The 25689-nt window shown below is 47.7% G+C and overlaps 43 non-coding genes across 43 annotated transcripts; all 43 read right to left on the reverse strand.

Annotated features, from left to right (window-relative positions):
- Positions 1–226: 226 nt before the first annotated feature.
- LOC137882934 (U2 spliceosomal RNA) lies at positions 227–417 on the reverse strand. Its single transcript, XR_011104351.1, has one exon. It is a non-coding gene; the product is annotated as a U2 spliceosomal RNA (small nuclear RNA).
- A 178-nt stretch (positions 418–595) lies between these two features.
- On the reverse strand, positions 596–710 carry LOC137882586 (U5 spliceosomal RNA). The gene has a single exon (XR_011104018.1). It is a non-coding gene; the product is annotated as a U5 spliceosomal RNA (small nuclear RNA).
- Positions 711–1206: 496 nt separating this feature from the next.
- On the reverse strand, positions 1207–1370 carry LOC137882792 (U1 spliceosomal RNA). Its single transcript, XR_011104215.1, has one exon. It is a non-coding gene; the product is annotated as a U1 spliceosomal RNA (small nuclear RNA).
- A 673-nt stretch (positions 1371–2043) lies between these two features.
- Positions 2044–2234, reverse strand: LOC137882969 (U2 spliceosomal RNA). The gene has a single exon (XR_011104384.1). It is a non-coding gene; the product is annotated as a U2 spliceosomal RNA (small nuclear RNA).
- Positions 2235–2413: 179 nt separating this feature from the next.
- LOC137882624 (U5 spliceosomal RNA) lies at positions 2414–2528 on the reverse strand. The gene has a single exon (XR_011104055.1). It is a non-coding gene; the product is annotated as a U5 spliceosomal RNA (small nuclear RNA).
- A 496-nt stretch (positions 2529–3024) lies between these two features.
- Positions 3025–3188, reverse strand: LOC137882693 (U1 spliceosomal RNA). The gene has a single exon (XR_011104119.1). It is a non-coding gene; the product is annotated as a U1 spliceosomal RNA (small nuclear RNA).
- A 673-nt stretch (positions 3189–3861) lies between these two features.
- Positions 3862–4052, reverse strand: LOC137882960 (U2 spliceosomal RNA). The gene has a single exon (XR_011104375.1). It is a non-coding gene; the product is annotated as a U2 spliceosomal RNA (small nuclear RNA).
- Positions 4053–4230: 178 nt separating this feature from the next.
- LOC137882556 (U5 spliceosomal RNA) lies at positions 4231–4346 on the reverse strand. The gene has a single exon (XR_011103990.1). It is a non-coding gene; the product is annotated as a U5 spliceosomal RNA (small nuclear RNA).
- Positions 4347–4842: 496 nt separating this feature from the next.
- LOC137882739 (U1 spliceosomal RNA) lies at positions 4843–5006 on the reverse strand. The gene has a single exon (XR_011104163.1). It is a non-coding gene; the product is annotated as a U1 spliceosomal RNA (small nuclear RNA).
- A 673-nt stretch (positions 5007–5679) lies between these two features.
- On the reverse strand, positions 5680–5870 carry LOC137882984 (U2 spliceosomal RNA). Its single transcript, XR_011104398.1, has one exon. It is a non-coding gene; the product is annotated as a U2 spliceosomal RNA (small nuclear RNA).
- Positions 5871–6049: 179 nt separating this feature from the next.
- Positions 6050–6164, reverse strand: LOC137882540 (U5 spliceosomal RNA). Its single transcript, XR_011103976.1, has one exon. It is a non-coding gene; the product is annotated as a U5 spliceosomal RNA (small nuclear RNA).
- Positions 6165–6660: 496 nt separating this feature from the next.
- Positions 6661–6824, reverse strand: LOC137882740 (U1 spliceosomal RNA). Its single transcript, XR_011104164.1, has one exon. It is a non-coding gene; the product is annotated as a U1 spliceosomal RNA (small nuclear RNA).
- Positions 6825–7497: 673 nt separating this feature from the next.
- On the reverse strand, positions 7498–7688 carry LOC137882935 (U2 spliceosomal RNA). Its single transcript, XR_011104352.1, has one exon. It is a non-coding gene; the product is annotated as a U2 spliceosomal RNA (small nuclear RNA).
- Positions 7689–7866: 178 nt separating this feature from the next.
- On the reverse strand, positions 7867–7981 carry LOC137882587 (U5 spliceosomal RNA). Its single transcript, XR_011104019.1, has one exon. It is a non-coding gene; the product is annotated as a U5 spliceosomal RNA (small nuclear RNA).
- Positions 7982–8477: 496 nt separating this feature from the next.
- LOC137882758 (U1 spliceosomal RNA) lies at positions 8478–8641 on the reverse strand. The gene has a single exon (XR_011104182.1). It is a non-coding gene; the product is annotated as a U1 spliceosomal RNA (small nuclear RNA).
- A 673-nt stretch (positions 8642–9314) lies between these two features.
- On the reverse strand, positions 9315–9505 carry LOC137882970 (U2 spliceosomal RNA). Its single transcript, XR_011104385.1, has one exon. It is a non-coding gene; the product is annotated as a U2 spliceosomal RNA (small nuclear RNA).
- Positions 9506–9684: 179 nt separating this feature from the next.
- On the reverse strand, positions 9685–9799 carry LOC137882625 (U5 spliceosomal RNA). The gene has a single exon (XR_011104056.1). It is a non-coding gene; the product is annotated as a U5 spliceosomal RNA (small nuclear RNA).
- Positions 9800–10295: 496 nt separating this feature from the next.
- On the reverse strand, positions 10296–10459 carry LOC137882763 (U1 spliceosomal RNA). The gene has a single exon (XR_011104187.1). It is a non-coding gene; the product is annotated as a U1 spliceosomal RNA (small nuclear RNA).
- A 673-nt stretch (positions 10460–11132) lies between these two features.
- On the reverse strand, positions 11133–11323 carry LOC137882900 (U2 spliceosomal RNA). Its single transcript, XR_011104319.1, has one exon. It is a non-coding gene; the product is annotated as a U2 spliceosomal RNA (small nuclear RNA).
- A 178-nt stretch (positions 11324–11501) lies between these two features.
- Positions 11502–11617, reverse strand: LOC137882557 (U5 spliceosomal RNA). Its single transcript, XR_011103991.1, has one exon. It is a non-coding gene; the product is annotated as a U5 spliceosomal RNA (small nuclear RNA).
- A 496-nt stretch (positions 11618–12113) lies between these two features.
- LOC137882673 (U1 spliceosomal RNA) lies at positions 12114–12277 on the reverse strand. The gene has a single exon (XR_011104100.1). It is a non-coding gene; the product is annotated as a U1 spliceosomal RNA (small nuclear RNA).
- A 673-nt stretch (positions 12278–12950) lies between these two features.
- LOC137883007 (U2 spliceosomal RNA) lies at positions 12951–13141 on the reverse strand. The gene has a single exon (XR_011104420.1). It is a non-coding gene; the product is annotated as a U2 spliceosomal RNA (small nuclear RNA).
- Positions 13142–13320: 179 nt separating this feature from the next.
- On the reverse strand, positions 13321–13435 carry LOC137882611 (U5 spliceosomal RNA). The gene has a single exon (XR_011104042.1). It is a non-coding gene; the product is annotated as a U5 spliceosomal RNA (small nuclear RNA).
- Positions 13436–13931: 496 nt separating this feature from the next.
- Positions 13932–14095, reverse strand: LOC137882764 (U1 spliceosomal RNA). Its single transcript, XR_011104188.1, has one exon. It is a non-coding gene; the product is annotated as a U1 spliceosomal RNA (small nuclear RNA).
- Positions 14096–14768: 673 nt separating this feature from the next.
- Positions 14769–14959, reverse strand: LOC137882961 (U2 spliceosomal RNA). Its single transcript, XR_011104376.1, has one exon. It is a non-coding gene; the product is annotated as a U2 spliceosomal RNA (small nuclear RNA).
- A 178-nt stretch (positions 14960–15137) lies between these two features.
- Positions 15138–15253, reverse strand: LOC137882559 (U5 spliceosomal RNA). Its single transcript, XR_011103992.1, has one exon. It is a non-coding gene; the product is annotated as a U5 spliceosomal RNA (small nuclear RNA).
- Positions 15254–15749: 496 nt separating this feature from the next.
- LOC137882741 (U1 spliceosomal RNA) lies at positions 15750–15913 on the reverse strand. Its single transcript, XR_011104165.1, has one exon. It is a non-coding gene; the product is annotated as a U1 spliceosomal RNA (small nuclear RNA).
- Positions 15914–16586: 673 nt separating this feature from the next.
- On the reverse strand, positions 16587–16777 carry LOC137882985 (U2 spliceosomal RNA). Its single transcript, XR_011104399.1, has one exon. It is a non-coding gene; the product is annotated as a U2 spliceosomal RNA (small nuclear RNA).
- A 178-nt stretch (positions 16778–16955) lies between these two features.
- On the reverse strand, positions 16956–17070 carry LOC137882651 (U5 spliceosomal RNA). The gene has a single exon (XR_011104080.1). It is a non-coding gene; the product is annotated as a U5 spliceosomal RNA (small nuclear RNA).
- Positions 17071–17566: 496 nt separating this feature from the next.
- On the reverse strand, positions 17567–17730 carry LOC137882765 (U1 spliceosomal RNA). The gene has a single exon (XR_011104189.1). It is a non-coding gene; the product is annotated as a U1 spliceosomal RNA (small nuclear RNA).
- A 673-nt stretch (positions 17731–18403) lies between these two features.
- LOC137882902 (U2 spliceosomal RNA) lies at positions 18404–18594 on the reverse strand. The gene has a single exon (XR_011104320.1). It is a non-coding gene; the product is annotated as a U2 spliceosomal RNA (small nuclear RNA).
- A 178-nt stretch (positions 18595–18772) lies between these two features.
- LOC137882560 (U5 spliceosomal RNA) lies at positions 18773–18888 on the reverse strand. The gene has a single exon (XR_011103993.1). It is a non-coding gene; the product is annotated as a U5 spliceosomal RNA (small nuclear RNA).
- Positions 18889–19384: 496 nt separating this feature from the next.
- LOC137883164 (U1 spliceosomal RNA) lies at positions 19385–19548 on the reverse strand. Its single transcript, XR_011104555.1, has one exon. It is a non-coding gene; the product is annotated as a U1 spliceosomal RNA (small nuclear RNA).
- A 673-nt stretch (positions 19549–20221) lies between these two features.
- Positions 20222–20412, reverse strand: LOC137883044 (U2 spliceosomal RNA). Its single transcript, XR_011104455.1, has one exon. It is a non-coding gene; the product is annotated as a U2 spliceosomal RNA (small nuclear RNA).
- Positions 20413–20591: 179 nt separating this feature from the next.
- LOC137882561 (U5 spliceosomal RNA) lies at positions 20592–20706 on the reverse strand. Its single transcript, XR_011103994.1, has one exon. It is a non-coding gene; the product is annotated as a U5 spliceosomal RNA (small nuclear RNA).
- Positions 20707–21202: 496 nt separating this feature from the next.
- LOC137882822 (U1 spliceosomal RNA) lies at positions 21203–21366 on the reverse strand. The gene has a single exon (XR_011104245.1). It is a non-coding gene; the product is annotated as a U1 spliceosomal RNA (small nuclear RNA).
- A 673-nt stretch (positions 21367–22039) lies between these two features.
- On the reverse strand, positions 22040–22230 carry LOC137882872 (U2 spliceosomal RNA). Its single transcript, XR_011104291.1, has one exon. It is a non-coding gene; the product is annotated as a U2 spliceosomal RNA (small nuclear RNA).
- Positions 22231–22411: 181 nt separating this feature from the next.
- Positions 22412–22524, reverse strand: LOC137883116 (U5 spliceosomal RNA). The gene has a single exon (XR_011104511.1). It is a non-coding gene; the product is annotated as a U5 spliceosomal RNA (small nuclear RNA).
- A 407-nt stretch (positions 22525–22931) lies between these two features.
- Positions 22932–23046, reverse strand: LOC137883159 (U5 spliceosomal RNA). The gene has a single exon (XR_011104552.1). It is a non-coding gene; the product is annotated as a U5 spliceosomal RNA (small nuclear RNA).
- Positions 23047–23542: 496 nt separating this feature from the next.
- LOC137882530 (U1 spliceosomal RNA) lies at positions 23543–23706 on the reverse strand. The gene has a single exon (XR_011103966.1). It is a non-coding gene; the product is annotated as a U1 spliceosomal RNA (small nuclear RNA).
- Positions 23707–24379: 673 nt separating this feature from the next.
- LOC137883002 (U2 spliceosomal RNA) lies at positions 24380–24570 on the reverse strand. Its single transcript, XR_011104415.1, has one exon. It is a non-coding gene; the product is annotated as a U2 spliceosomal RNA (small nuclear RNA).
- A 244-nt stretch (positions 24571–24814) lies between these two features.
- Positions 24815–24927, reverse strand: LOC137882573 (U5 spliceosomal RNA). The gene has a single exon (XR_011104006.1). It is a non-coding gene; the product is annotated as a U5 spliceosomal RNA (small nuclear RNA).
- Positions 24928–25423: 496 nt separating this feature from the next.
- LOC137882721 (U1 spliceosomal RNA) lies at positions 25424–25587 on the reverse strand. The gene has a single exon (XR_011104146.1). It is a non-coding gene; the product is annotated as a U1 spliceosomal RNA (small nuclear RNA).
- Between the last annotated feature and the right edge of the window lie 102 nt (positions 25588–25689).

The following is a 25689-nucleotide window of genomic DNA, read 5'->3' on the forward strand; positions in this document are numbered from 1 at the left end:
GGAAATTTCCCCAAGCAGTCAGGGCTGATGTATACAGTGATTTGAGGCTGGGAGCACAGTGTTGTTCCACAAAGGGCCTCGGTAAGGAGTAAACAGGGCCTTTGTTTGCCACAAGTCCCGGCCTTGAAGACAGACAGTGACTGTGACTCGCGTCGTTCATTTCAGAGTCAAATCAATCAACAGACTGATCCATTTAGATTGGTGTTTGGTTGTCCACAAGGCATTTAAAGAGTGCACCGTTCCCGGCAATGCTGCAATACCGGGTCAATGCGTGGAGTGAACGGAGCAAGCCCTTTTTTCATCTCCCAATGCTAAAAATCTGCTTAATACATTATCCTCATATAGAGGACATATCAGATATTAAACTGATAAGAACAGATACTACACTTGATCTTAGCCAAAAGGCCGAGAAGCGATGAGCCCCAACTGTTTGCTTCCTGAGGCAACCTCCTAACACATTTCTCCCTTGTCGTGGTGCAGTTCATTCAATGGGTCATGGCAGTGACTGCTGCTTTGCACACCCGTTCAAACCCTCCATAGTCAAGCACCTTGGTCTAGTTAAGGACAGCTGTCTTTCTTTTCACAAGTGTACAAGGCTCAGCCAAACGGCAAAGCCTGCCAAAATAAGTTTAACTCATTGGTGTTCCTCTCCACGGAAGTCTTTAGTAAAAGGCGAAAGACTTGTGCGTTATGAAGAGAAACCAAAGCAAGTACAGCACTCTTGTCGAGAGCAGCTGAAGACCCTAGTCGTCCCAGTCAAAACGCTCATGGTAAGCCTGAGTTGACGTGCCCTGTTCCAAATCCAAAGCCACACCCCTGCCCACATCTTAAAGAGGGCAATATTCTCCAATATACTATTTCCTTCCCTCCATTCAAAAGCACAAATCTCGCTGTGTTATTTTTTCTTCATTTCACTGTTGATTCAGAGCTGGAAATTTCCCCCAGCAGTCAGGGCTGATGTATACAGTGATTTGAGGCTGGCAGCACAGTCCTGGTGCAGTTCTTTCAATGGTGCATAGCAGTGGCTGCTGCTTGGCACACCTGTCCAAGCCCTCCATGGTCAAGCACCATGGTCTAGTTAAGGACATTTTTCTTCCTTTTCACAAACGCCCAGGACTCGGCTACAGGAATCGGCAAGCGGAATAGCAGCATGTTGAGGTCCATGTCCGTCTACCAACCGGGTGATATTTTTTTCAACTTAAAAATCAGGGGAGAGCGCGAACGCAGTCCCCCACTACCAGAAATTATGCAGCCAAGATTCCCACATTTGGGGAATTCGCAGTGGTCAGCACAACCGGAGTGCAATGGTTGAGCCTCGCCCTGCGTGAACCACCTTCTTGATCATGGTATCTTCCCTGCCAGGTAAGTATAAGTTGGAAGACACAGAGACAGGGGTGGCATTCCCAGACACAGTACTCTGGATGACGGTTCCCAGATGGCATAATCCCAGAGTCAGCATTAGCTTCCCTTGGCAAGCTGTTTCTGCTTCTGAGAAAGCAAACACAGCCCAGCAACCAAACGAAAATCTAAGCATGCTAACAATGGAAGGATCTTCGGAACACATTTCTCCCACAAAGAAGGGAAAATATCGGTGAGGAGAACACGCAATCATTTTAGGCCCATCCAAAAAGCCACACCCACTTCTCTCGGCAAACCCGGGCAATTTGCATTACTCAACACACAGCTTCACAGCATACAACAGACACTGCTGCACAGCTACGCTTGCACTTTTCTGGACAATCTGCAAACGAAATAGAGCCTACAAAATGACATCACCCACAATCTGACTCGGAGGACGGAAATTAGCATTCAGAGCTGGAAATTTCCCCAAGCAGTCAGGGCTGATGTATACAGTGATTTGAGGCTGGGAGCACAGTGTTGTTCCACAAAGGGCCTCGGTAAGGAGTAAACAGGGCCTTTGTTTGCCACAAGTCCCGGCCTTGAAGACAGACAGTGACTGTGACTCGCGTCGTTCATTTCAGAGTCAAATCAATCAACAGACTGATCCATTTAGATTGGTGTTTGGTTGTCCACAAGGCATTTAAAGAGTGCACCGTTCCCGGCAACGCTGCAATACCGGGTCAATGCGTGGAGTGAACGGAGCAAGCCCCTTTTTCATCTCCCAATGCTAAAAATCTGCTTAATACATTATCCTCATATAGAGGACATATCAGATATTAGACTGATAAGAACAGATACTACACTTGATCTTAGCCAAAAGGCCGAGAAGCGATGAGCCCCAACTGTTTGCTTCCTGAGGCAACCTCCTGACACATTTCTCCCTTGTCGTGGTGCAGTTCATTCAATGGGTCATGGCAGTGTCTGCTGCTTTGCACACCCGTCCAAACCCTCCATAGTCAAGCACCTCGGTCTAGTTAAGGACAGCTGTCTTTCTTTTCACAAGTGTACAAGGCTCAGCCGAACGGCAAAGTCTGCCAAAAATAGGTTTAACTCATTGGTGTTCCTCTCCACGGAAGTCTTTAGTAAAAGGCGAAAGAGTTGTGCGTCATGAAGAGAAACCAAAGTAAGTACAGCACTCTTGTCGAGAGCAGCTGAAGACCCTAGTCGTCCCAGTCAAAACGCTCATGGTAAGCCTGAGTTGACGTGCCCTGTTCCAAATCCAAAGCCACACCCCTGCCCACATCTTAAAGAGGGCAATATTCTCCAATGTACTATTTCCTTCCCTCCATTCAAAAGCACAAATCTCGCTGTGTTATTTTTTCTTCATTTCACTGTTGATTCAGAGCTGGAAATTTCCCCCAGCAGTCAGGGCTGATGTATACAGTGATTTGAGGCTGGCAGCACAGTCCTGGTGCAGTTCTTTCAATGGGGCATAGCAGTGGCTGCTGCTTGGCACACCTGTCCAAGCCCTCCATGGTCAAGCACCATGGTCTAGTTAAGGACATCTTTCTTCCTTTTCACAAACGCCCAGGACTCGGCTACAGGAATCGGCAAGCGGAATAGCAGCATGTTGAGGTCCATGTCCGTCTACCAACCGGGTGATATTTTTTTCAACTTAAAAATCAGGGGAGAGCGCGAACGCAGTCCCCCACTACCAGAAATTATGCAGTCGAGATTCCCACATTTGGGGAATTCGCAGTGGTCAGTGCAACCGGAGTGCAATGGTTGAGCCTCGCCCTGGGTGAACCACCTTCTTGATCATGGTATCTTCCCTGCCAGGTAAGTATGAGCTAGAAGACACAAAGACAGGGGTGGCATTCCCAGACACAGTACTCTGGATGACGGTTCCCAGATGGCATAATCCCAGAGTCAGCATTAGCTTCCCTTGGCAAGCTGTTTCTGCTTCTGAGAAAGCAAACACAGCCCAGCAACCAAACGAAAATCTAAGCATGCTAACAATGGAAGGATCTTCGGAACACATTTCTCCCACAAAGAAGGGAAAATATCGGTGAGGAGAACACGCAATCATTTTAGGCCCATCCAAAAAGCCACACCCACTTCTCTCGGCAAACCCGGGCAATTTGCATTACTCAACACACAGCTTCACAGCATACAACAGACACTGCTGCACAGCTACGCTTGCACTTTTCTGGACAATCTGCAAACGAAATAGAGCCTACAAAATGACATCACCCACAATCTGACTCGGAGGACGGAAATTAGCATTCAGAGCTGGAAATTTCCCCAAGCAGTCAGGGCTGATGTATACAGTGATTTGAGGCTGGGAGCACAGTGTTGTTCCACAAAGGGCCTCGGTAAGGAGTAAACAGGGCCTTTGTTTGCCACAAGTCCCGGCCTTGAAGACAGACAGCGACTGTGACTCGCGTCGTTCATTTCAGAGTCAAATCAATCAACAGACTGACCCATTTAGATTGGTGTTTGGTTGTCCACAAGGCATTTAAAGAGTGCACCGTTCCCGGCAATGCTGCAATACCTGGTCAATGCGTGGAGTGAACGGAGCAAGCCCCTTTTTCATCTCCCAATGCTAAAAATCTGCTTAATACATTATCCTCATATAGAGGACATATCAGATATTAAACTGATAAGAACAGATACTACACTTGATCTTAGCCAAAAGGCCGAGAAGCAATGAGCCCCAACTGTTTGCTTCCTGAGGCAACTTCCTGACACATTTCTCCCTTGTCGTGGTGCAGTTCATTCAATGGGTCATGGCAGTGGCTGCTGCTTTGCACACCCGTCCAAACCCTCCATAGTCAAGCACCTTGGTCTAGTTAAGGACAGCTGTCTTTCTTTTCACAAGTGTCCATGGCTCAGCCAAACGGCAAAGTCTGTCAAAAATAGGTTTAACTCATTGGTGTTCCACTCCACGGAAGTCTTTAGTAAAAGGCGAAAGACTTGTGCGTTATGAAGAGAAACCAAAGTAAGTACAGCACTCTTGTCGAGAGCAGCTGAAGACCCTAGTCGTCCCAGTCAAAACGCTCATGGTAAGCCTGAGTTGACGTGCCCTGTTCCAAATCCAAAGCCACACCCCTGCCCACATCTTAAAGAGGGCAATATTCTCCAATGTACTATTTCCTTCCCTCCAATCAAAAGCACAAATCTCGCTGTGTTATTTTTTCTTCATTTCACTGTTGATTCAGAGCTGGAAATTTCCCCCAGCAGTCAGGGCTGATGTATACAGTGATTTGAGGCTGGGAGCACAGTCCTGGTGCAGTTATTTCAATGGGGCATAGCAGTGGCTGCTGCTTGGCACACCTGTCCAAGCCCTCCATGGTCAAGCACCATGGTCTAGTTAAGGACATCTTTCTTCCTTTTCACAAACGCCCAGGACTCGGCTACAGGAATCGGCAAGCGGAATAGCAGCATGTTGAGGTCCATGTCCGTCTACCAACCGGGTGATATTTTTTTCAACTTAAAAATCAGGGGAGAGCGCGAACGCAGTCCCCCACTACCAGAAATTATGCAGTCGAGATTCCCACATTTGGGGAATTCGCAGTGGTCAGTGCAACCGGAGTGCAATGGTTGAAGCTCGCCCTGGGTGAACCACCTTCTTGATCATGGTATCTTCCCTGCCAGGTAAGTATGAGCTAGAAGACACAAAGACAGGGGTGGCATTCCCAGACACAGTACTCTGGATGACGGTTCCCAGATGGCATAATCCCAGAGTCAGCATTAGCTTCCCTTGGCAAGCTGTTTCTGCTTCTGAGAAAGCAAACACAGCCCAGCAACCAAACGAAAATCTAAGCATGCTAACAATGGAAGGATCTTCGGAACACATTTCTCCCACAAAGAAGGGAAAATATCGGTGAGGAGAACACGCAATCATTTTAGGCCCATCCAAAAAGCCACACCCACTTCTCTCGGCAAACCCGGGCAATTTGCATTACTCAATACACAGCTTCACAGCATACAACAGACACTGCTGCACAGCTACGCTTGCACTTTTCTGGACAATCTGCAAACGAAATAGAGCCTACAAAATGACATCACCCACAATCTGACTCGGAGGACTGAAATTAGCATTCAGAGCTGGAAATTTCCCCAAGCAGTCAGGGCTGATGTATACAGTGATTTGAGGCTGGGAGCACAGTGTTGTTCCACAAAGGGCCTCGGTAAGGAGTAAACAGGGCCTTTGTTTGCCACAAGTCCCGGCCTTGAAGACAGACAGTGACTGTGACTCGCGTCGTTCATTTCAGAGTCAAATCAATCAACAGACTGATCCATTTAGATTGGTGTTTGGTTGTCCACAAGGCATTTAAAGAGTGCACCGTTCCCGGCAACGCTGCAATACCGGGTCAATGCGTGGAGTGAACGGAGCAAGCCCTTTTTTCATCTCCCAATGCTAAAAATCTGCTTAATACATTATCCTCATATAGAGGACATATCAGATATTAAACTGATAAGAACAGATACTACACTTGATCTTAGCCAAAAGGCCGAGAAGCGATGAGCCCCAACTGTTTGCTTCCTGAGGCAACCTCCTAACACATTTCTCCCTTGTCGTGGTGCAGTTCATTCAATGGGTCATGGCAGTGGCTGCTGCTTTGCACACCCGTCCAAACCCTCCATAGTCAAGCACCTCGGTCTAGTTAAGGACAGCTGTCTTTCTTTTCACAAGTGTACAAGGCTCAGCCAAACGGCAAAGCCTGCCAAAAATAGGTTTAACTCATTGGTGTTCCTCTCCACGGAAGTCTTTAGTAAAAGGCGAAAGACTTGTGCGTTACGAAGAGAAACCAAAGTAAGTACAGCACTCTTGTCGAGAGCAGCTGAAGACCCTAGTCGTCCCAGTCAAAACGCTCATGGCAAGCCTGAGTTGACGTGCCCTGTTCCAAATCCAAAGCCACACCCCTGCCCACATCTTAAAGAGGGCAATATTCTCCAATGTACTATTTCCTTCCCTCCAATCAAAAGCACAAATCTCGCTGTGTTATTTTTTCTTCATTTCACTGTTGATTCAGAGCTGGAAATTTCTCCCAGCAGTCAGGGCTGATGTATACAGTGATTTGAGGCTGGGAGCACAGTCCTGGTGCAGTTCTTTCAATGGGGCATAGCAGTGGCTGCTGCTTGGCACACCTGTCCAAGCCCTCCATGGTCAAGCACCATGGTCTAGTTAAGGACATCTTTCTTCCTTTTCACAAACGCCCAGGACTCGGCTACAGGTATCGGCAAGCCGAATAGCAGCATGTTGAGGTCCATGTCCGTCTACCAACCGGGTGATATTTTTTTCAACTTAAAAATCAGGGGAGAGCGCGAACGCAGTCCCCCACTACCAGAAATTATGCAGTCGAGATTCCCACATTTGGGGAATTCGCAGTGGTCAGTGCAACCGGAGTGCAATGGTTGAAGCTCGCCCTGGGTGAACCACCTTCTTGATCATGGTATCTTCCCTGCCAGGTAAGTATGAGCTAGAAGACACAAAGACAGGGGTGGCATTCCCAGACACAGTACTCTGGATGACGGTTCCCAGATGGCATAATCCCAGAGTCAGCATTAGCTTCCCTTGGCAAGCTGTTTCTGCTTCTGAGAAAGCAAAAACAGCCCAGCAACCAAACGAAAATCTAAGCATGCTAACAATGGAAGGATCTTCGGAACACATTTCTCCCACAAAGAAGGGAAAATATCGGTGAGGAGAACACGCAATCATTTTAGGCCCATCCAAAAAGCCACACCCACTTCTCTCGGCAAACCCGGGCAATTTGCATTACTCAATACACAGCTTCACAGCATACAACAGACACTGCTGCACAGCTACGCTTGCACTTTTCTGGACAATCTGCAAACGAAATAGAGCCTACAAAATGACATCACCCACAATCTGACTCGGAGGACTGAAATTAGCATTCAGAGCTGGAAATTTCCCCAAGCAGTCAGGGCTGATGTATACAGTGATTTGAGGCTGGGAGCACAGTGTTGTTCCACAAAGGGCCTCGGTAAGGAGTAAACAGGGCCTTTGTTTGCCACAAGTCCCGGCCTTGAAGACAGACAGTGACTGTGACTCGCGTCGTTCATTTCAGAGTCAAATCAATCAACAGACTGATCCATTTAGATTGGTGTTTGGTTGTCCACAAGGCATTTAAAGAGTGCACCGTTCCCGGCAATGCTGCAATACCGGGTCAATGCGTGGAGTGAACGGAGCAAGCCCTTTTTTCATCTCCCAATGCTAAAAATCTGCTTAATACATTATCCTCATATAGAGGACATATCAGATATTAAACTGATAAGAACAGATACTACACTTGATCTTAGCCAAAAGGCCGAGAAGCGATGAGCCCCAACTGTTTGCTTCCTGAGGCAACCTCCTAACACATTTCTCCCTTGTCGTGGTGCAGTTCATTCAATGGGTCATGGCAGTGACTGCTGCTTTGCACACCCGTTCAAACCCTCCATAGTCAAGCACCTTGGTCTAGTTAAGGACAGCTGTCTTTCTTTTCACAAGTGTACAAGGCTCAGCCAAACGGCAAAGCCTGCCAAAATAAGTTTAACTCATTGGTGTTCCTCTCCACGGAAGTCTTTAGTAAAAGGCGAAAGACTTGTGCGTTATGAAGAGAAACCAAAGCAAGTACAGCACTCTTGTCGAGAGCAGCTGAAGACCCTAGTCGTCCCAGTCAAAACGCTCATGGTAAGCCTGAGTTGACGTGCCCTGTTCCAAATCCAAAGCCACACCCCTGCCCACATCTTAAAGAGGGCAATATTCTCCAATATACTATTTCCTTCCCTCCATTCAAAAGCACAAATCTCGCTGTGTTATTTTTTCTTCATTTCACTGTTGATTCAGAGCTGGAAATTTCCCCCAGCAGTCAGGGCTGATGTATACAGTGATTTGAGGCTGGCAGCACAGTCCTGGTGCAGTTCTTTCAATGGTGCATAGCAGTGGCTGCTGCTTGGCACACCTGTCCAAGCCCTCCATGGTCAAGCACCATGGTCTAGTTAAGGACATCTTTCTTCCTTTTCACAAACGCCCAGGACTCGGCTACAGGAAACGGCAAGCGGAATAGCAGCATGTTGAGGTCCATGTCCGTCTACCAACCGGGTGATATTTTTTTCAACTTAAAAATCAGGGGAGAGCGCGAACGCAGTCCCCCACTACCAGAAATTATGCAGCCGAGATTCCCACATTTGGGGAATTCGCAGTGGTCAGCACAACCGGAGTGCAATGGTTGAGCCTCGCCCTGCGTGAACCACCTTCTTGATCATGGTATCTTCCCTGCCAGGTAAGTATAAGTTGGAAGACACAGAGACAGGGGTGGCATTCCCAGACACAGTACTCTGGATGACGGTTCCCAGATGGCATAATCCCAGAGTCAGCATTAGCTTCCCTTGGCAAGCTGTTTCTGCTTCTGAGAAAGCAAACACAGCCCAGCAACCAAACGAAAATCTAAGCATGCTAACAATGGAAGGATCTTCGGAACACATTTCTCCCACAAAGAAGGGAAAATATCGGTGAGGAGAACACGCAATCATTTTAGGCCCATCCAAAAAGCCACACCCACTTCTCTCGGCAAACCCGGGCAATTTGCATTACTCAACACACAGCTTCACAGCATACAACAGACACTGCTGCACAGCTACGCTTGCACTTTTCTGGACAATCTGCAAACGAAATAGAGCCTACAAAATGACATCACCCACAATCTGACTCGGAGGACGGAAATTAGCATTCAGAGCTGGAAATTTCCCCAAGCAGTCAGGGCTGATGTATACAGTGATTTGAGGCTGGGAGCACAGTGTTGTTCCACAAAGGGCCTCGGTAAGGAGTAAACAGGGCCTTTGTTTGCCACAAGTCCCGGCCTTGAAGACAGACAGTGACTGTGACTCGCGTCGTTCATTTCAGAGTCAAATCAATCAACAGACTGATCCATTTAGATTGGTGTTTGGTTGTCCACAAGGCATTTAAAGAGTGCACCGTTCCCGGCAACGCTGCAATACCGGGTCAATGCGTGGAGTGAACGGAGCAAGCCCCTTTTTCATCTCCCAATGCTAAAAATCTGCTTAATACATTATCCTCATATAGAGGACATATCAGATATTAGACTGATAAGAACAGATACTACACTTGATCTTAGCCAAAAGGCCGAGAAGCGATGAGCCCCAACTGTTTGCTTCCTGAGGCAACCTCCTGACACATTTCTCCCTTGTCGTGGTGCAGTTCATTCAATGGGTCATGGCAGTGTCTGCTGCTTTGCACACCCGTCCAAACCCTCCATAGTCAAGCACCTCGGTCTAGTTAAGGACAGCTGTCTTTCTTTTCACAAGTGTACAAGGCTCAGCCGAACGGCAAAGTCTGCCAAAAATAGGTTTAACTCATTGGTGTTCCTCTCCACGGAAGTCTTTAGTAAAAGGCGAAAGAGTTGTGCGTCATGAAGAGAAACCAAAGTAAGTACAGCACTCTTGTCGAGAGCAGCTGAAGACCCTAGTCGTCCCAGTCAAAACGCTCATGGTAAGCCTGAGTTGACGTGCCCTGTTCCAAATCCAAAGCCACACCCCTGCCCACATCTTAAAGAGGGCAATATTCTCCAATGTACTATTTCCTTCCCTCCATTCAAAAGCACAAATCTCGCTGTGTTATTTTTTCTTCATTTCACTGTTGATTCAGAGCTGGAAATTTCCCCCAGCAGTCAGGGCTGATGTATACAGTGATTTGAGGCTGGCAGCACAGTCCTGGTGCAGTTCTTTCAATGGGGCATAGCAGTGGCTGCTGCTTGGCACACCTGTCCAAGCCCTCCATGGTCAAGCACCATGGTCTAGTTAAGGACATCTTTCTTCCTTTTCACAAACGCCCAGGACTTGGCTACAGGAATCGGCAAGCGGAATAGCAGCATGTTGAGGTCCATGCCCGTCTACCAACCGGGTGATATTTTTTTCAACTTAAAAATCAGGGGAGAGCGCGAACGCAGTCCCCCACTACCAGAAATTATGCAGCTGAGATTCCCACATTTGGGGAATTCGCAGTGGTCAGCACAACCGGAGTGCAATGGTTGAGCCTCACCCTGGGTAAACCACCTTCTTGATCACGGTATCTTCCCTGCCAGGTAAGTATGAGTTGGAAGACACAGAGACAGGGGTGGCATTCCCAGACACAGTACTCTGGATGACGGTTCCCAGATGGCATAATCCCAGAGTCAGCATTAGCTTCCCTTGGCAAGCTGTTTCTGCTTCTGAGAAAGCAAACACAGCCCAGCAACCAAACGAAAATCTAAGCATGCTAACAATGGAAGGATCTTCGGAACACATTTCTCCCACAAAGAAGGGAAAATATCGGTGAGGAGAACACGCAATCATTTTAGGCCCATCCAAAAAGCCACACCCACTTCTCTCGGCAAACCCGGGCAATTTGCATTACTCAACACACAGCTTCACAGCATACAACAGACACTGCTGCACAGCTACGCTTGCACTTTTCTGGACAATCTGCAAACGAAATAGAGCCTACAAAATGACATCACCCACAATCTGACTCGGAGGACGGAAATTAGCATTCAGAGCTGGAAATTTCCCCAAGCAGTCAGGGCTGATGTATACAGTGATTTGAGGCTGGGAGCACAGTGTTGTTCCACAAAGGGCCTCGGTAAGGAGTAAACAGGGCCTTTGTTTGCCACAAGTCCCGGCCTTGAAGACAGACAGCGACTGTGACTCGCGTCGTTCATTTCAGAGTCAAATCAATCAACAGACTGACCCATTTAGATTGGTGTTTGGTTGTCCACAAGGCATTTAAAGAGTGCACCGTTCCCGGCAATGCTGCAATACCTGGTCAATGCGTGGAGTGAACGGAGCAAGCCCCTTTTTCATCTCCCAATGCTAAAAATCTGCTTAATACATTATCCTCATATAGAGGACATATCAGATATTAAACTGATAAGAACAGATACTACACTTGATCTTAGCCAAAAGGCCGAGAAGCGATGAGCCCCAACTGTTTGCTTCCTGAGGCAACTTCCTGACACATTTCTCCCTTGTCGTGGTGCAGTTCATTCAATGGGTCATGGCAGTGGCTGCTGCTTTGCACACCCGTCCAAACCCTCCATAGTCAAGCACCTTGGTCTAGTTAAGGACAGCTGTCTTTCTTTTCACAAGTGTCCATGGCTCAGCCAAACGGCAAAGTCTGTCAAAAATAGGTTTAACTCATTGGTGTTCCACTCCACGGAAGTCTTTAGTAAAAGGCGAAAGACTTGTGCGTTATGAAGAGAAACCAAAGTAAGTACAGCACTCTTGTCGAGAGCAGCTGAAGACCCTAGTCGTCCCAGTCAAAACGCTCATGGTAAGCCTGAGTTGACGTGCCCTGTTCCAAATCCAAAGCCACACCCCTGCCCACATCTTAAAGAGGGCAATATTCTCCAATGTACTATTTCCTTCCCTCCAATCAAAAGCACAAATCTCGCTGTGTTATTTTTTCTTCATTTCACTGTTGATTCAGAGCTGGAAATTTCCCCCAGCAGTCAGGGCTGATGTATACAGTGATTTGAGGCTGGGAGCACAGTCCTGGTGCAGTTATTTCAATGGGGCATAGCAGTGGCTGCTGCTTGGCACACCTGTCCAAGCCCTCCATGGTCAAGCACCATGGTCTAGTTAAGGACATCTTTCTTCCTTTTCACAAACGCCCAGGACTCGGCTACAGGAATCGGCAAGCGGAATAGCAGCATGTTGAGGTCCATGTCCGTCTACCAACCGGGTGATATTTTTTTCAACTTAAAAATCAGGGGAGAGCGCGAACGCAGTCCCCCACTACCAGAAATTATGCAGTCGAGATTCCCACATTTGGGGAATTCGCAGTGGTCAGCACAACCGGAGTGCAATGGTTGAGCCTCGCCCTGGGTGAACCGCCTTCTTGATCATGGTATCTTCCCTGCCAGGTAAGTATGAGTTGGAAGACACAGAGACAGGGGTGGCATTCCCAGACACAGTACTCTGGATGACGGTTCCCAGATGGCATAATCCCAGAGTCAGCATTAGCTTCCCTTGGCAAGCTGTTTCTGCTTCTGAGAAAGCAAACACAGCCCAGCAACCAAACGAAAATCTAAGCATGCTAACAATGGAAGGATCTTCGGAACACATTTCTCCCACAAAGAAGGGAAAATATCGGTGAGGAGAACACGCAATCATTTTAGGCCCATCCAAAAAGCCACACCCACTTCTCTCGGCAAACCCGGGCAATTTGCATTACTCAACACACAGCTTCACAGCATACAACAGACACTGCTGCACAGCTACGCTTGCACTTTTCTGGACAATCTGCAAACGAAATAGAGCCTACAAAATGACATCACCCACAATCTGACTCGGAGGACGGAAATTAGCATTCAGAGCTGGAAATTTCCCCAAGCAGTCAGGGCTGATGTATACAGTGATTTGAGGCTGGGAGCACAGTGTTGTTCCACAAAGGGCCTCGGTAAGGAGTAAACAGGGCCTTTGTTTGCCACAAGTCCCGGCCTTGAAGACAGACAGCGACTGTGACTCGCGTCGTTCATTTCAGAGTCAAATCAATCAACAGACTGACCCATTTAGATTGGTGTTTGGTTGTCCACAAGGCATTTAAAGAGCGCACCGTTCCCGGCAACGCTGCAATACCGGGTCAATGCGTGGAGTGAACGGAGCAAGCCCCTTTTTCATCTCCCAATGCTAAAAATCTGCTTAATACATTATCCTCATATAGAGGACATATCAGATATTAGACTGATAAGAACAGATACTACACTTGATCTTAGCCAAAAGGCCGAGAAGCGATGAGCCCCAACTGTTTGCTTCCTGAGGCAACCTCCTGACACATTTCTCCCTTGTCGTGGTGCAGTTCATTCAATGGGTCATGGCAGTGGCTGCTGCTTTGCACACCCGTCCAAACCCTCCATAGTCAAGCACCTCGGTCTAGTTAAGGACAGCTGTCTTTCTTTTCACAAGTGTACAAGGCTCAGCCGAACGGCAAAGTCTGCCAAAAATAAGTTTAACTCATTGGTGTTCCTCTCCACGGAAGTCTTTAGTAAAAGGCGAAAGAGTTGTGCGTCATGAAGAGAAACCAAAGTAAGTACAGCACTCTTGTCGAGAGCAGCTGAAGACCCTAGTCGTCCCAGTCAAAACGCTCATGGTAAGCCTGAGTTGACGTGCCCTGTTCCAAATCCAAAGCCACACCCCTGCCCACATCTTAAAGAGGGCAATATTCTCCAATGTACTATTTCCTTCCCTCCATTCAAAAGCACAAATCTCGCTGTGTTATTTTTTCTTCATTTCACTGTTGATTCAGAGCTGGAAATTTCCCCCAGCAGTCAGGGCTGATGTATACAGTGATTTGAGGCTGGCAGCACAGTCCTGGTGCAGTTCTTTCAATGGGGCATAGCAGTGGCTGCTGCTTGGCACACCTGTCCAAGCCCTCCATGGTCAAGCACCATGGTCTAGTTAAGGACATCTTTCTTCCTTTTCACAAACGCCCAGGACTCGGCTACAGGAATCGGCAAGCGGAATAGCAGCATGTTGAGGTCCATGTCCGTCTACCAACCGGGTGATATTTTTTTCAACTTAAAAATCAGGGGAGAGCGCGAACGCAGTCCCCCACTACCAGAAATTATGCAGCTGAGATTCCCACATTTGGGGAATTCGCAGTGGTCAGCACAACCGGAGTGCAATGGTTGAGCCTCACCCTGGGTAAACCACCTTCTTGATCACGGTATCTTCCCTGCCAGGTAAGTATGAGTTGGAAGACACAGAGACAGGGGTGGCATTCCCAGACACAGTACTCTGGATGACGGTTCCCAGATGGCATAATCCCAGAGTCAGCATTAGCTTCCCTTGGCAAGCTGTTTCTGCTTCTGAGAAAGCAAACACAGCCCAGCAACCAAACGAAAATCTAAGCATGCTAACAATGGAAGGATCTTCGGAACACATTTCTCCCACAAAGAAGGGAAAATATCGGTGAGGAGAACACGCAATCATTTTAGGCCCATCCAAAAAGCCACACCCACTTCTCTCGGCAAACCCGGGCAATTTGCATTACTCAACACACAGCTTCACAGCATACAACAGACACTGCTGCACAGCTACGCTTGCACTTTTCTGGACAATCTGCAAACGAAATAGAGCCTACAAAATGACATCACCCACAATCTGACTCGGAGGACGGAAATTAGCATTCAGAGCTGGAAATTTCCCCAAGCAGTCAGGGCTGATGTATACAGTGATTTGAGGCTGGGAGCACAGTGTTGTTCCACAAAGGGCCTCGGTAAGGAGTAAACAGGGCCTTTGTTTGCCACAAGTCCCGGCCTTGAAGACAGACAGCGACTGTGACTCGCGTCGTTCATTTCAGAGTCAAATCAATCAACAGACTGACCCATTTAGATTGGTGTTTGGTTGTCCACAAGGCATTTAAAGAGTGCACCGTTCCCGGCAATGCTGCAATACCTGGTCAATGCGTGGAGTGAACGGAGCAAGCCCCTTTTTCATCTCCCAATGCTAAAAATCTGCTTAATACATTATCCTCATATAGAGGACATATCAGATATTAAACTGATAAGAACAGATACTACACTTGATCTTAGCCAAAAGGCCGAGAAGCAATGAGCCCCAACTGTTTGCTTCCTGAGGCAACTTCCTGACACATTTCTCCCTTGTCGTGGTGCAGTTCATTCAATGGGTCATGGCAGTGGCTGCTGCTTTGCACACCCGTCCAAACCCTCCATAGTCAAGCACCTTGGTCTAGTTAAGGACAGCTGTCTTTCTTTTCACAAGTGTCCATGGCTCAGCCAAACGGCAAAGTCTGTCAAAAATAGGTTTAACTCATTGGTGTTCCACTCCACGGAAGTCTTTAGTAAAAGGCGAAAGACTTGTGCGTTATGAAGAGAAACCAAAGTAAGTACAGCACTCTTGTCGAGAGCAGCTGAAGACCCTAGTCGTCCCAGTCAAAACGCTCATGGTAAGCCTGAGTTGACGTGCCCTGTTCCAAATCCAAAGCCACACCCCTGCCCACATCTTAAAGAGGGCAATATTCTCCAATGTACTATTTCCTTCCCTCCAATCAAAAGCACAAATCTCGCTGTGTTATTTTTTCTTCATTTCACTGTTGATTCAGAGCTGGAAATTTCCCCCAGCAGTCAGGGCTGATGTATACAGTGATTTGAGGCTGGGAGCACAGTCCTGGTGCAGTTATTTCAATGGGGCATAGCAGTGGCTGCTGCTTGGCACACCTGTCCAAGCCCTCCATGGTCAAGCACCATGGTCTAGTTAAGGACATCTTTCTTCCTTTTCACAAACGCCCAGGACTCGGCTACAGGAATCGGCAAGCGGAATAGCAGCATGTTGAGGTCCATGTCCGTCTACCAACCGGGTGATATTTTTTTCAACTTAAAAATCAGGGGAGAGCGCGAACGCAGTCCCCCACTACCAGAAATTATGCAGTCGAGATTCCCACATTTGGGGAATTCGCAGTGGTCAGTGCAACCGGAGTGCAATGGTTGAAGCTCGCCCTGGGTGAACCACCTTCTTGATCATGGTATCTTCCCTGCCAGGTAAGTATGAGCTAGAAGACACAAAGACAGGGGTGGCATTCCCAGACACAGTACTCTGGATGACGGTTCCCAGATGGCATAATCCCAGAGTCAGCATTAGCTTCCCTTGGCAAGCTGTTTCTGCTTCTGAGAAAGCAAACACAGCCCAGCAACCAAACGAAAATCTAAGCATGCTAACAATGGAAGGATCTTCGGAACACATTTCTCCCACAAAGAAGGGAAAATATCGGTGAGGAGAACACGCAATCATTTTAGGCCCATCCAAAAAGCCACACCCACTTCTCTCGGCAAACCCGGGCAATTTGCATTACTCAATACACAGCTTCACAGCATACAACAGACACTGCTGCACAGCTACGCTTGCACTTTTCTGGACAATCTGCAAACGAAATAGAGCCTACAAAATGACATCACCCACAATCTGACTCGGAGGACTGAAATTAGCATTCAGAGCTGGAAATTTCCCCAAGCAGTCAGGGCTGATGTATACAGTGATTTGAGGCTGGGAGCACAGTGTTGTTCCACAAAGGGCCTCGGTAAGGAGTAAACAGGGCCTTTGTTTGCCACAAGTCCCGGCCTTGAAGACAGACAGTGACTGTGACTCGCGTCGTTCATTTCAGAGTCAAATCAATCAACAGACTGATCCATTTAGATTGGTGTTTGGTTGTCCACAAGGCATTTAAAGAGTGCACCGTTCCCGGCAACGCTGCAATACCGGGTCAATGCGTGGAGTGAACGGAGCAAGCCCTTTTTTCATCTCCCAATGCTAAAAATCTGCTTAATACATTATCCTCATATAGAGGACATATCAGATATTAAACTGATAAGAACAGATACTACACTTGATCTTAGCCAAAAGGCCGAGAAGCGATGAGCCCCAACTGTTTGCTTCCTGAGGCAACCTCCTAACACATTTCTCCCTTGTCGTGGTGCAGTTCATTCAATGGGTCATGGCAGTGACTGCTGCTTTGCACACCCGTTCAAACCCTCCATAGTCAAGCACCTTGGTCTAGTTAAGGACAGCTGTCTTTCTTTTCACAAGTGTACAAGGCTCAGCCAAACGGCAAAGCCTGCCAAAATAAGTTTAACTCATTGGTGTTCCTCTCCACGGAAGTCTTTAGTAAAAGGCGAAAGAGTTGTGCGTCATGAAGAGAAACCAAAGCAAGTACAGCACTCTTGTCGAGAGCAGCTGAAGACCCTAGTCGTCCCAGTCAAAACGCTCATGGTAAGCCTGAGTTGACGTGCCCTGTTCCAAATCCAAAGCCACACCCCTGCCCACATCTTAAAGAGGGCAATATTCTCCAATGTACTATTTCCTTCCCTCCATTCAAAAGCACAAATCTCGCTGTGTTATTTTTTCTTCATTTCACTGTTGATTCAGAGCTGGAAATTTCCCCCAGCAGTCAGGGCTGATGTATACAGTGATTTGAGGCTGGCAGCACAGTCCTGGTGCAGTTCTTTCAATGGGGCATAGCAGTGGCTGCTGCTTGGCACACCTGTCCAAGCCCTCCATGGTCAAGCACCATGGTCTAGTTAAGGACATCTTTCTTCCTTTTCACAAACGCCCAGGACTCGGCTACAGGAATCGGCAAGCGGAATAGCAGCATGTTGAGGTCCATGTCCGTCTACCAACCGGGTGATATTTTTTTCAACTTAAAAATCAGGGGAGAGCGCGAACGCAGTCCCCCACTACCAGAAATTATGCAGCTGAGATTCCCACATTTGGGGAATTCGCAGTGGTCAGCACAACCGGAGTGCAATGGTTGAGCCTCACCCTGGGTAAACCACCTTCTTGATCACGGTATCTTCCCTGCCAGGTAAGTATGAGTTGGAAGACACAGACACAGGGGTGGCATTCCCAGACACAGTACTCTGGATGACGGTTCCCAGATGGCATAATCCCAGAGTCAGCATTAGCTTCCCTTGGCAAGCTGTTTCTGCTTCTGAGAAAGCAAACACAGCCCAGCAACCAAACGAAAATCTAAGCATGCTAACAATGGAAGGATCTTCGGAACACATTTCTCCCACAAAGAAGGGAAAATATCGGTGAGGAGAACACGCAATCATTTTAGGCCCATCCAAAAAGCCACACCCACTTCTCTCGGCAAACCCGGGCAATTTGCATTACTCAACACACAGCTTCACAGCATACAACAGACACTGCTGCACAGCTACGCTTGCACTTTTCTGGACAATCTGCAAACGAAATAGAGCCTACAAAATGACATCACCCACAATCTGACTCAGAGGACGGAAATTAGCATTCAGAGCTGGAAATTTCCCCAAGCAGTCAGGGCTGATGTATACAGTGATTTGAGGCTGGGAGCACAGTGTTGTTCCACAAAGGGCCTCGGTAAGGAGTAAACAGGGCCTTTGTTTGCCACAAGTCCCGGCCTTGAAGACAGACAGCGACTGTGACTCGCGTCGTTCATTTCAGAGTCAAATCAATCAACAGACTGACCCATTTAGATTGGTGTTTGGTTGTCCACAAGGCATTTAAAGAGTGCACCGTTCCCGGCAATGCTGCAATACCTGGTCAATGCGTGGAGTGAACGGAGCAAGCCCCTTTTTCATCTCCCAATGCTAAAAATCTGCTTAATACATTATCCTCATATAGAGGACATATCAGATATTAAACTGATAAGAACAGATACTACACTTGATCTTAGCCAAAAGGCCGAGAAGCGATGAGCCCCAACTGTTTGCTTCCTGAGGCAACTTCCTGACACATTTCTCCCTTGTCGTGGTGCAGTTCATTCAATGGGTCATGGCAGTGGCTGCTGCTTTGCACACCCGTCCAAACCCTCCATAGTCAAGCACCTTGGTCTAGTTAAGGACAGCTGTCTTTCTTTTCACAAGTGTCCATGGCTCAGCCAAACGGCAAAGTCTGTCAAAAATAGGTTTAACTCATTGGTGTTCCACTCCACGGAAGTCTTTAGTAAAAGGCGAAAGACTTGTGCGTTATGAAGAGAAACCAAAGTAAGTACAGCACTCTTGTCGAGAGCAGCTGAAGACCCTAGTCGTCCCAGTCAAAACGCTCATGGTAAGCCTGAGTTGACGTGCCCTGTTACAAATCCAAAGCCACACCCCTGCCCACATCTTAAAGAGGGCAATATTCTCCAATGTACTATTTCCTTCCCTCCAATCAAAAGCACAAATCTCGCTGTGTTATTTTTTCTTCATTTCACTGTTGATTCAGAGCTGGAAATTTCCCCCAGCAGTCAGGGCTGATGTATACAGTGATTTGAGGCTGGGAGCACTGTCCTGGTGCAGTTATTTCAATGGGGCATAGCAGTGGCTGCTGCTTGGCACACCTGTCCAAGCCCTCCATGGTCAAGCACCATGGTCTAGTTAAGGACATCTTTCTTCCTTTTCACAAACGCCCAGGACTCGGCTACAGGAATCGGCAAGCGGAATAGCAGCATGTTGAGGTCCATGTCCGTCTACCAACCGGGTGATATTTTTTTCAACTTAAAAATCAGGGGAGAGCGCGAACGCAGTCCCCCACTACCAGAAATTATGCAGTCGAGATTCCCACATTTGGGGAATTCGCAGTGGTCAGCACAACCGGAGTGCAATGGTTGAGCCTCGCCCTGGGTGAACCACCTTCTTGATCATGGTATCTTCCCTGCCAGGTAAGTATGAGTTGGAAGACACAGAGACAGGGGTGGCATTCCCAGACACAGTACTCTGGATGACGGTTCCCAGATGGCATAATCCCAGAGTCAGCATTAGCTTCCCTTGGCAAGCTGTTTCTGCTTCTGAGAAAGCAAACACAGCCCAGCAACCAAACGAAAATCTAAGCATGCTAACAATGGAAGGATCTTCGGAACACATTTCTCCCACAAAGAAGGGAAAATATCGGTGAGGAGAACACGCAATCATTTTAGGCCCATCCAAAAAGCCACACCCACTTCTCTCGGCAAACCCGGGCAATTTGCATTACTCAACACACAGCTTCACAGCATACAACAGACACTGCTGCACAGCTACGCTTGCACTTTTCTGGACAATCTGCAAACGAAATAGAGCCTACAAAATGACATCACCCACAATCTGACTCGGAGGACGGAAATTAGCATTCAGAGCTGGAAATTTCCCCAAGCAGTCAGGGATGATGTATACAGTGATTTGAGGCTGGGAGCACAGTGTTGTTCCACAAAGGGCCTCGGTAAGGAGTAAACAGGGCCTTTGTTTGCCACAAGTCCCGGCCTTGAAGACAGACAGCGACTGTGACTCGCGTCGTTCATTTCAGAGTCAAATCAATCAACAGACTGATCCATTTAGATTGGTGTTTGGTTGTCCACAAGGCATTTAAAGAGTGCACCGTTCCCGGCAATGCTGCAATACCGGGTCAATGCGTGGAGTGAACTTAGCAAGCCCCTTTTTCATCTCCCAATGCTAAAAATCTGCTTAATACATTATCCTCATATAGAGGACATATCAGATATTAAACGGATAAGAACAGATACTACACTTGATCTTAGCCAAAAGGCCGAGAAGCGATGAGCCCCAACTGTTTGCTTCCTGAGGCAACCTCCTGACACATTTCTCCCTTGTCGTGGTGCAGTTCATTCAATGGGTCATGGCAGTGGCTGCTGCTTTGCACACCCGTCCAAACCCTCCATAGTCAAGCACCTTGGTCTAGTTAAGGACAGCTGTCTTTCTTTTCACAAGTGTACAAGGCTCAGCCAAACGGCAAAGCCTGCCAAAAATAGGTTTAACTCATTGGTGTTCCTCGCCACGGAAGTCTTTAGTAAAAGGCGAAAGACTTGTGCGTTATGAAGAGAAACCAAAGTAAGTACAGCACTCTTGTCGAGAGCAGCTGAAGACCCTAGTCGTCCCAGTCAAAACGCTCATGGTAAGCCTGAGTTGACGTGCCCTGTTCCAAATCCAAAGCCACACCCCTGCCCACATCTTAAAGAGGGCAATATTCTCCAATGTACTATTTCCTTCCCTCCATTCAAAAGCACAAATCTCGCTGTGTTATTTTTTCTTCATTTCACTGTTGATTCAGAGCTGGAAATTTCCCCCAGCAGTCAGGGCTGATGTATACAGTGATTTGAGGCTGGGAGCACAGTCCTGGTGCAGTTCTTTCAATGGGGCATAGCAGTGGCTGCTGCTTGGCACACCTGTCCAAGCCCTCCATGGTCAAGCACCATGGTCTAGTTAGGGACATCTTTCTTCCTTTTCACAAACGCCCAGGACTCGGCTACAGGAATCGACAAGCGGAATAGCAGCATGTTGAGGTCCATGTCCGTCTACCAACCGTGTGATATTTTTTTCAACTTAAAAATCAGGGGAGAGCGCGAACGCAGTCCCCCACTACCAGAAGTTATGCAGTTGAGATTCCCACATTTGGGGAATTCGCAGTGGTCAGTGCAACTGGAGTGCAATGGTTGAGCCTCGCCCTGGGTGAACCACCTTCTTGATCACAGTATCTTCCCTGCCAGGTAAGTATGAGTTGGAAGACACAGAGACAGGGGTGGCATTCCCAGACACAGTACTCTGGATGACGGTTCCCAGATGGCATAATCCCAGAGTCAGCATTAGCTTCCCTTGGCAAGCTGTTTCTGCTTCTGAGAAAGCAAACACAGCCCAGCAACCAAACGAAAATCTAAGCATGCTAACAATGGAAGGATCTTCGGAACACATTTCTCCCACAAAGAAGGGAAAATATCGGTGAGGAGAACACGCAATCATTTTAGGCCCATCCAAAAAGCCACACCCACTTCTCTCGGCAAACCCGGGCAATTTGCATTACTCAACACACAGCTTCACAGCATACAACAGACACTGCTGCACAGCTACGCTTGCACTTTTCTGGACAATCTGCAAACGAAATAGAGCCTACAAAATGACATCACCCACAATCTGACTCGGAGGACGGAAATTAGCATTCAGAGCTGGAAATTTCCCCAAGCAGTCAGGGCTGATGTATACAGTGATTTGAGGCTGGGAGCACAGTGTTGTTCCACAAAGGGCCTCGGTAAGGAGTAAACAGGGCCTTTGTTTGCCACAAGTCCCGGCCTTGAAGACAGACAGCGACTGTGACTCGCGTCGTTCATTTCAGAGTCAAATCAATCAACAGACTGATCCATTTAGATTGGTGTTTGGTTGTCCACAAGGCATTTAAAGAGTGCACCGTTCCCGGCAATGCTGCAATACCGGGTCAATGCGTGGAGTGAACGGAGCAAGCCCCTTTTTCATCTCCCAATGCTAAAAATCTGCTTAATACATTATCCTCATATAGAGGACATATCAGATATTAAACTGATAAGAACAGATACTACACTTGATCTTAGCCAAAAGGCCGAGAAGCGATGAGCCCCAACTGTTTGCTTCCTGAGGCAACTTCCTGACACATTTCTCCCTTGTCGTGGTGCAGTTCATTCAATGGGTCATGGCAGTGGCTGCTGCTTTGCACACCCGTCCAAACCCTCCATAGTCAAGCACCTTGGTCTCGTTAAGGACAGCTGTCTTTCTTTTCACAAGTGTACAAGTCTCAGCCAAACGTCAAAGCCTGCCAAAAATAGGTTTAACTCATTGGTGTTCCTCTCCACGGAAGTCTTTAGTAAAAGGCGAAAGACTTGTGCGTTATGAAGAGAAACCAAAGTAAGTACAGCACTCTTGTCGAGAGCAGCTGAAGACCCTAGTCGTCCCAGTCAAAACGCTCATGGTAAGCCTGAGTTGACGTGCCCTGTTCCAAATCCAAAGCCACACCCCTGCCCACATCTTAAAGAGGGCAATATTCTCCAATGTACTATTTCCTTCCCTCCAATCAAAAGCACAAATCTCACTCTGTTATTTTTTCTTCATTTCACTGTTGATTCAGAGCTGGAAATTTCCCACCAGCAGTCAGGGCTGATGTATACAGTGATTTGAGGCTGGGAGCACAGTCCTGGTGCAGTTCATTCAATGGGTCATGGCAGTGGCTGCTGCTTTGCACACCCATCCAAACCCTCCATAGTCAAGCACCTTGGTCTCGTTAAGGACAGCTGTCTTTCTTTTCAGAAGTGTACAAGGCTCAGCCAAACGGCAAAGCCTGCCAAAAAGAGGTTTTACTCATTGGTGTTCCTCTCCACGGAAGTCTTTAGTAAAAGGCGAAAGACTTGTGCGTTATGAAGAGAAACCAAAGTAAGTACAGCACTCTTGTCGAGAGCAGCTGAAGACCCTAGTCGTCCCAGTCAAAACGCTCATGGTAAGCCTGAGTTGACGTGCCCTGTTCCAAATCCAAAGCCACACCCCTGCCCACATCTTAAAGAGGGCAATATTCTCCAATGTACTATTTCCTTCCCTCCAATCAAAAGCACAAATCTCGCTGTGTTATTTTTTCTTCATTTCACTGTTGATTCAGAGCTGGAAATTTCCCCCAGCAATCAGGGCTGATGTATACAGTGATTTGAGGCTGGGAGCACAGTCCTGGTGCAGTTCTTTCAATGGGGCATAGCAGTGGCTGCTGCTTGGCACACCTGTCCAAGCCCTCCATGGTCAAGCACCATGGTCTAGTTAAGGACATCTTTCTTCCTTTTCACAAACGCCCAGGACTCGGCTACAGGAATCGGCAAGCGGAATAGCAGCATGTTGAGGTCCATGTCCGTCGACCAACCGTGTGATATTTTTTTCAACTTAAAAATCAGGGGAGAGCGCGAACGCAGTCCCCCACTACCAGAAATTATGCAGTCGAGATTCCCACATTTGGGGAATTCGCAGTGGTCAGCACAACCGGAGTGCAATGGTTGAGCCTCGCCCTGGGTGAACCACCTTCTTGATCATGGTATCTTCCCTGCCAGGTAAGTATGAGTTGGAAGACACAGAGACAGGGGCGGCATTCCCAGACACACTACTCTGGATGACGGTTCCCAGATGGCATAATCCCAGAGTCAGCATTAGCTTCCCTTGGCAAGCTGTTTCTGCTTCTGAGAAAGCAAACACAGCCCAGCAACCAAAAGAAAATCTAAGCATGCTAACAATGGAAGGATCTTCGGAACACATTTCTCCCACAAAGAAGGGAAAATATCGGTGAGGAGAACACGCAATCATTTTAGGCCCATCCAAAAAGCCACACCCACTTCTCTCGGCAAACACGGGCAATTTGCATTACTCAACACACAGCTTCACAGCATACAACAGACACTGCTGCACAGCTACGCTTGCACTTTTCTGGACAATCTGCAAACGAAATAGAGCCTACAAAATGACATCACCCACAATCTGACTCGGAGGACGGAAATTAGCATTCAGAGCTGGAAATTTCCCCAAGCAGTCAGGGCTGATGTATACAGTGATTTGAGGCTGGGAGCACAGTGTTGTTCCACAAAGGGCCTCGGTAAGGAGTAAACAGGGCCTTTGTTTGCCACAAGTCCCGGCCTTGAAGACAGACAGCGACTGTGACTCGCATCGTTCATTTCAGAGTCAAATCAATCAACAGACTGACCCATTTAGATTGGTGTTTGGTTGTCCACAAGGCATTTAAAGAGTGCACCGTTCCCGACAATGCTGCAATACCGGGTCAATGCGTGGAGTGAACGGAGCAAGCCCCTTTTTCATCTCCCAATGCTAAAAATCTGCTTAATACATTATCCTCATATAGAGGACACATCAGATATTAAACTGATAAGAACAGATACTACACTTGATCTTAGCCAAAAGGCCGAGAAGCGATGAGCCCCAACTGTTTGCTTCCTGAGGCAACTTCCTGACACATTTCTCCCTTGTCGTGGTGCAGTTCATTCAATGGGTCATGGCAGAGAAACCAAAGTAAGTACAGCACTCCCATGTCGTGGTACAGTTCATTCAATGGGTCATGGCAGTGGCTGCTGCTTTGCACACCCGTCCAAACCCTCCATAGTCAAGCACCTTGGTCTAGTTAAGGACAGCTGTCTTTCTTTTCACAAGTGTACAAGGCTCAGCCAAATAGCAAAGCCTGCCAAAAATAGGTTTAACTCATTGGTGCTTCTCTCCACGGAAGTCTTTAGTAAAAGGCGAAAGACTTGGGCGTTATGAAGAGAAACCAAAGTAAGTACAGCACTCTTGTCGAGAGCAGCTGAAGACCCTAGTCGTCCCAGTCAAAACGCTCATGGTAAGCCTGAGTTGACGTGCCCTGTTCCAAATCCAAAGCCACACCCCTGCCCACATCTTAAAGAGGGCAATATTCTCCAATGTACTATTTCCTTCCCTCCAATCAAAAGCACAAATCTCGCTGTGTTATTTTTTCTTCATTTCACTGTTGATTCAGAGCTGGAAATTTCCCCCAGCAGTCAGGGCTGATGTATACAGTGATTTGAGGCTGGGAGCACAGTCCTGGTGCAGTTCTTTCAATGGGGCATAGCAGTGGCTGCTGCTTGGCACACCTGTTCAAGCCCTCCATGGTCAAGCACCATGGTCTAGTTAAGGACATCTTTCTTCCTTTTCACAAACGCCCAGGACTCGGCTACAGGAATCGGCAAGCGGAATAGCAGCATGTTGAGGTCCATGTCCGTCGACCAACCGTGTGATATTTTTTTCAACTTAAAAATCAGGGGAGAGCGCGAACGCAGTCCCCCACTACCAGAAATTATGCAGTCGAGATTCGCACATTTGGGGAATTCGCAGTGGTCAGCACAACCGGAGTGCAATGGTTGAGCCTCGCCCTGGGTGAACCACCTTCTTGATCATGGTATCTTCCCTGCCAGGTAAGTATGAGTTGGAAGACACAGAGACAGGGGCGGCATTCCCAGACACACTACTCTGGATGACGGTTCCCAGATGGCATAATCCATGGCAAGCTGTTTCTGCTTCTGAG

The sequence above is a fragment of the Cebidichthys violaceus genome, unplaced genomic scaffold, assembly GCF_023349555.1.
Source record: "Cebidichthys violaceus isolate CVI_PGR_0920_01 unplaced genomic scaffold, fCebVio1.0.p SCAF_32, whole genome shotgun sequence".
Taxonomy (NCBI): Eukaryota; Metazoa; Chordata; class Actinopteri; order Perciformes; family Stichaeidae; genus Cebidichthys; species Cebidichthys violaceus.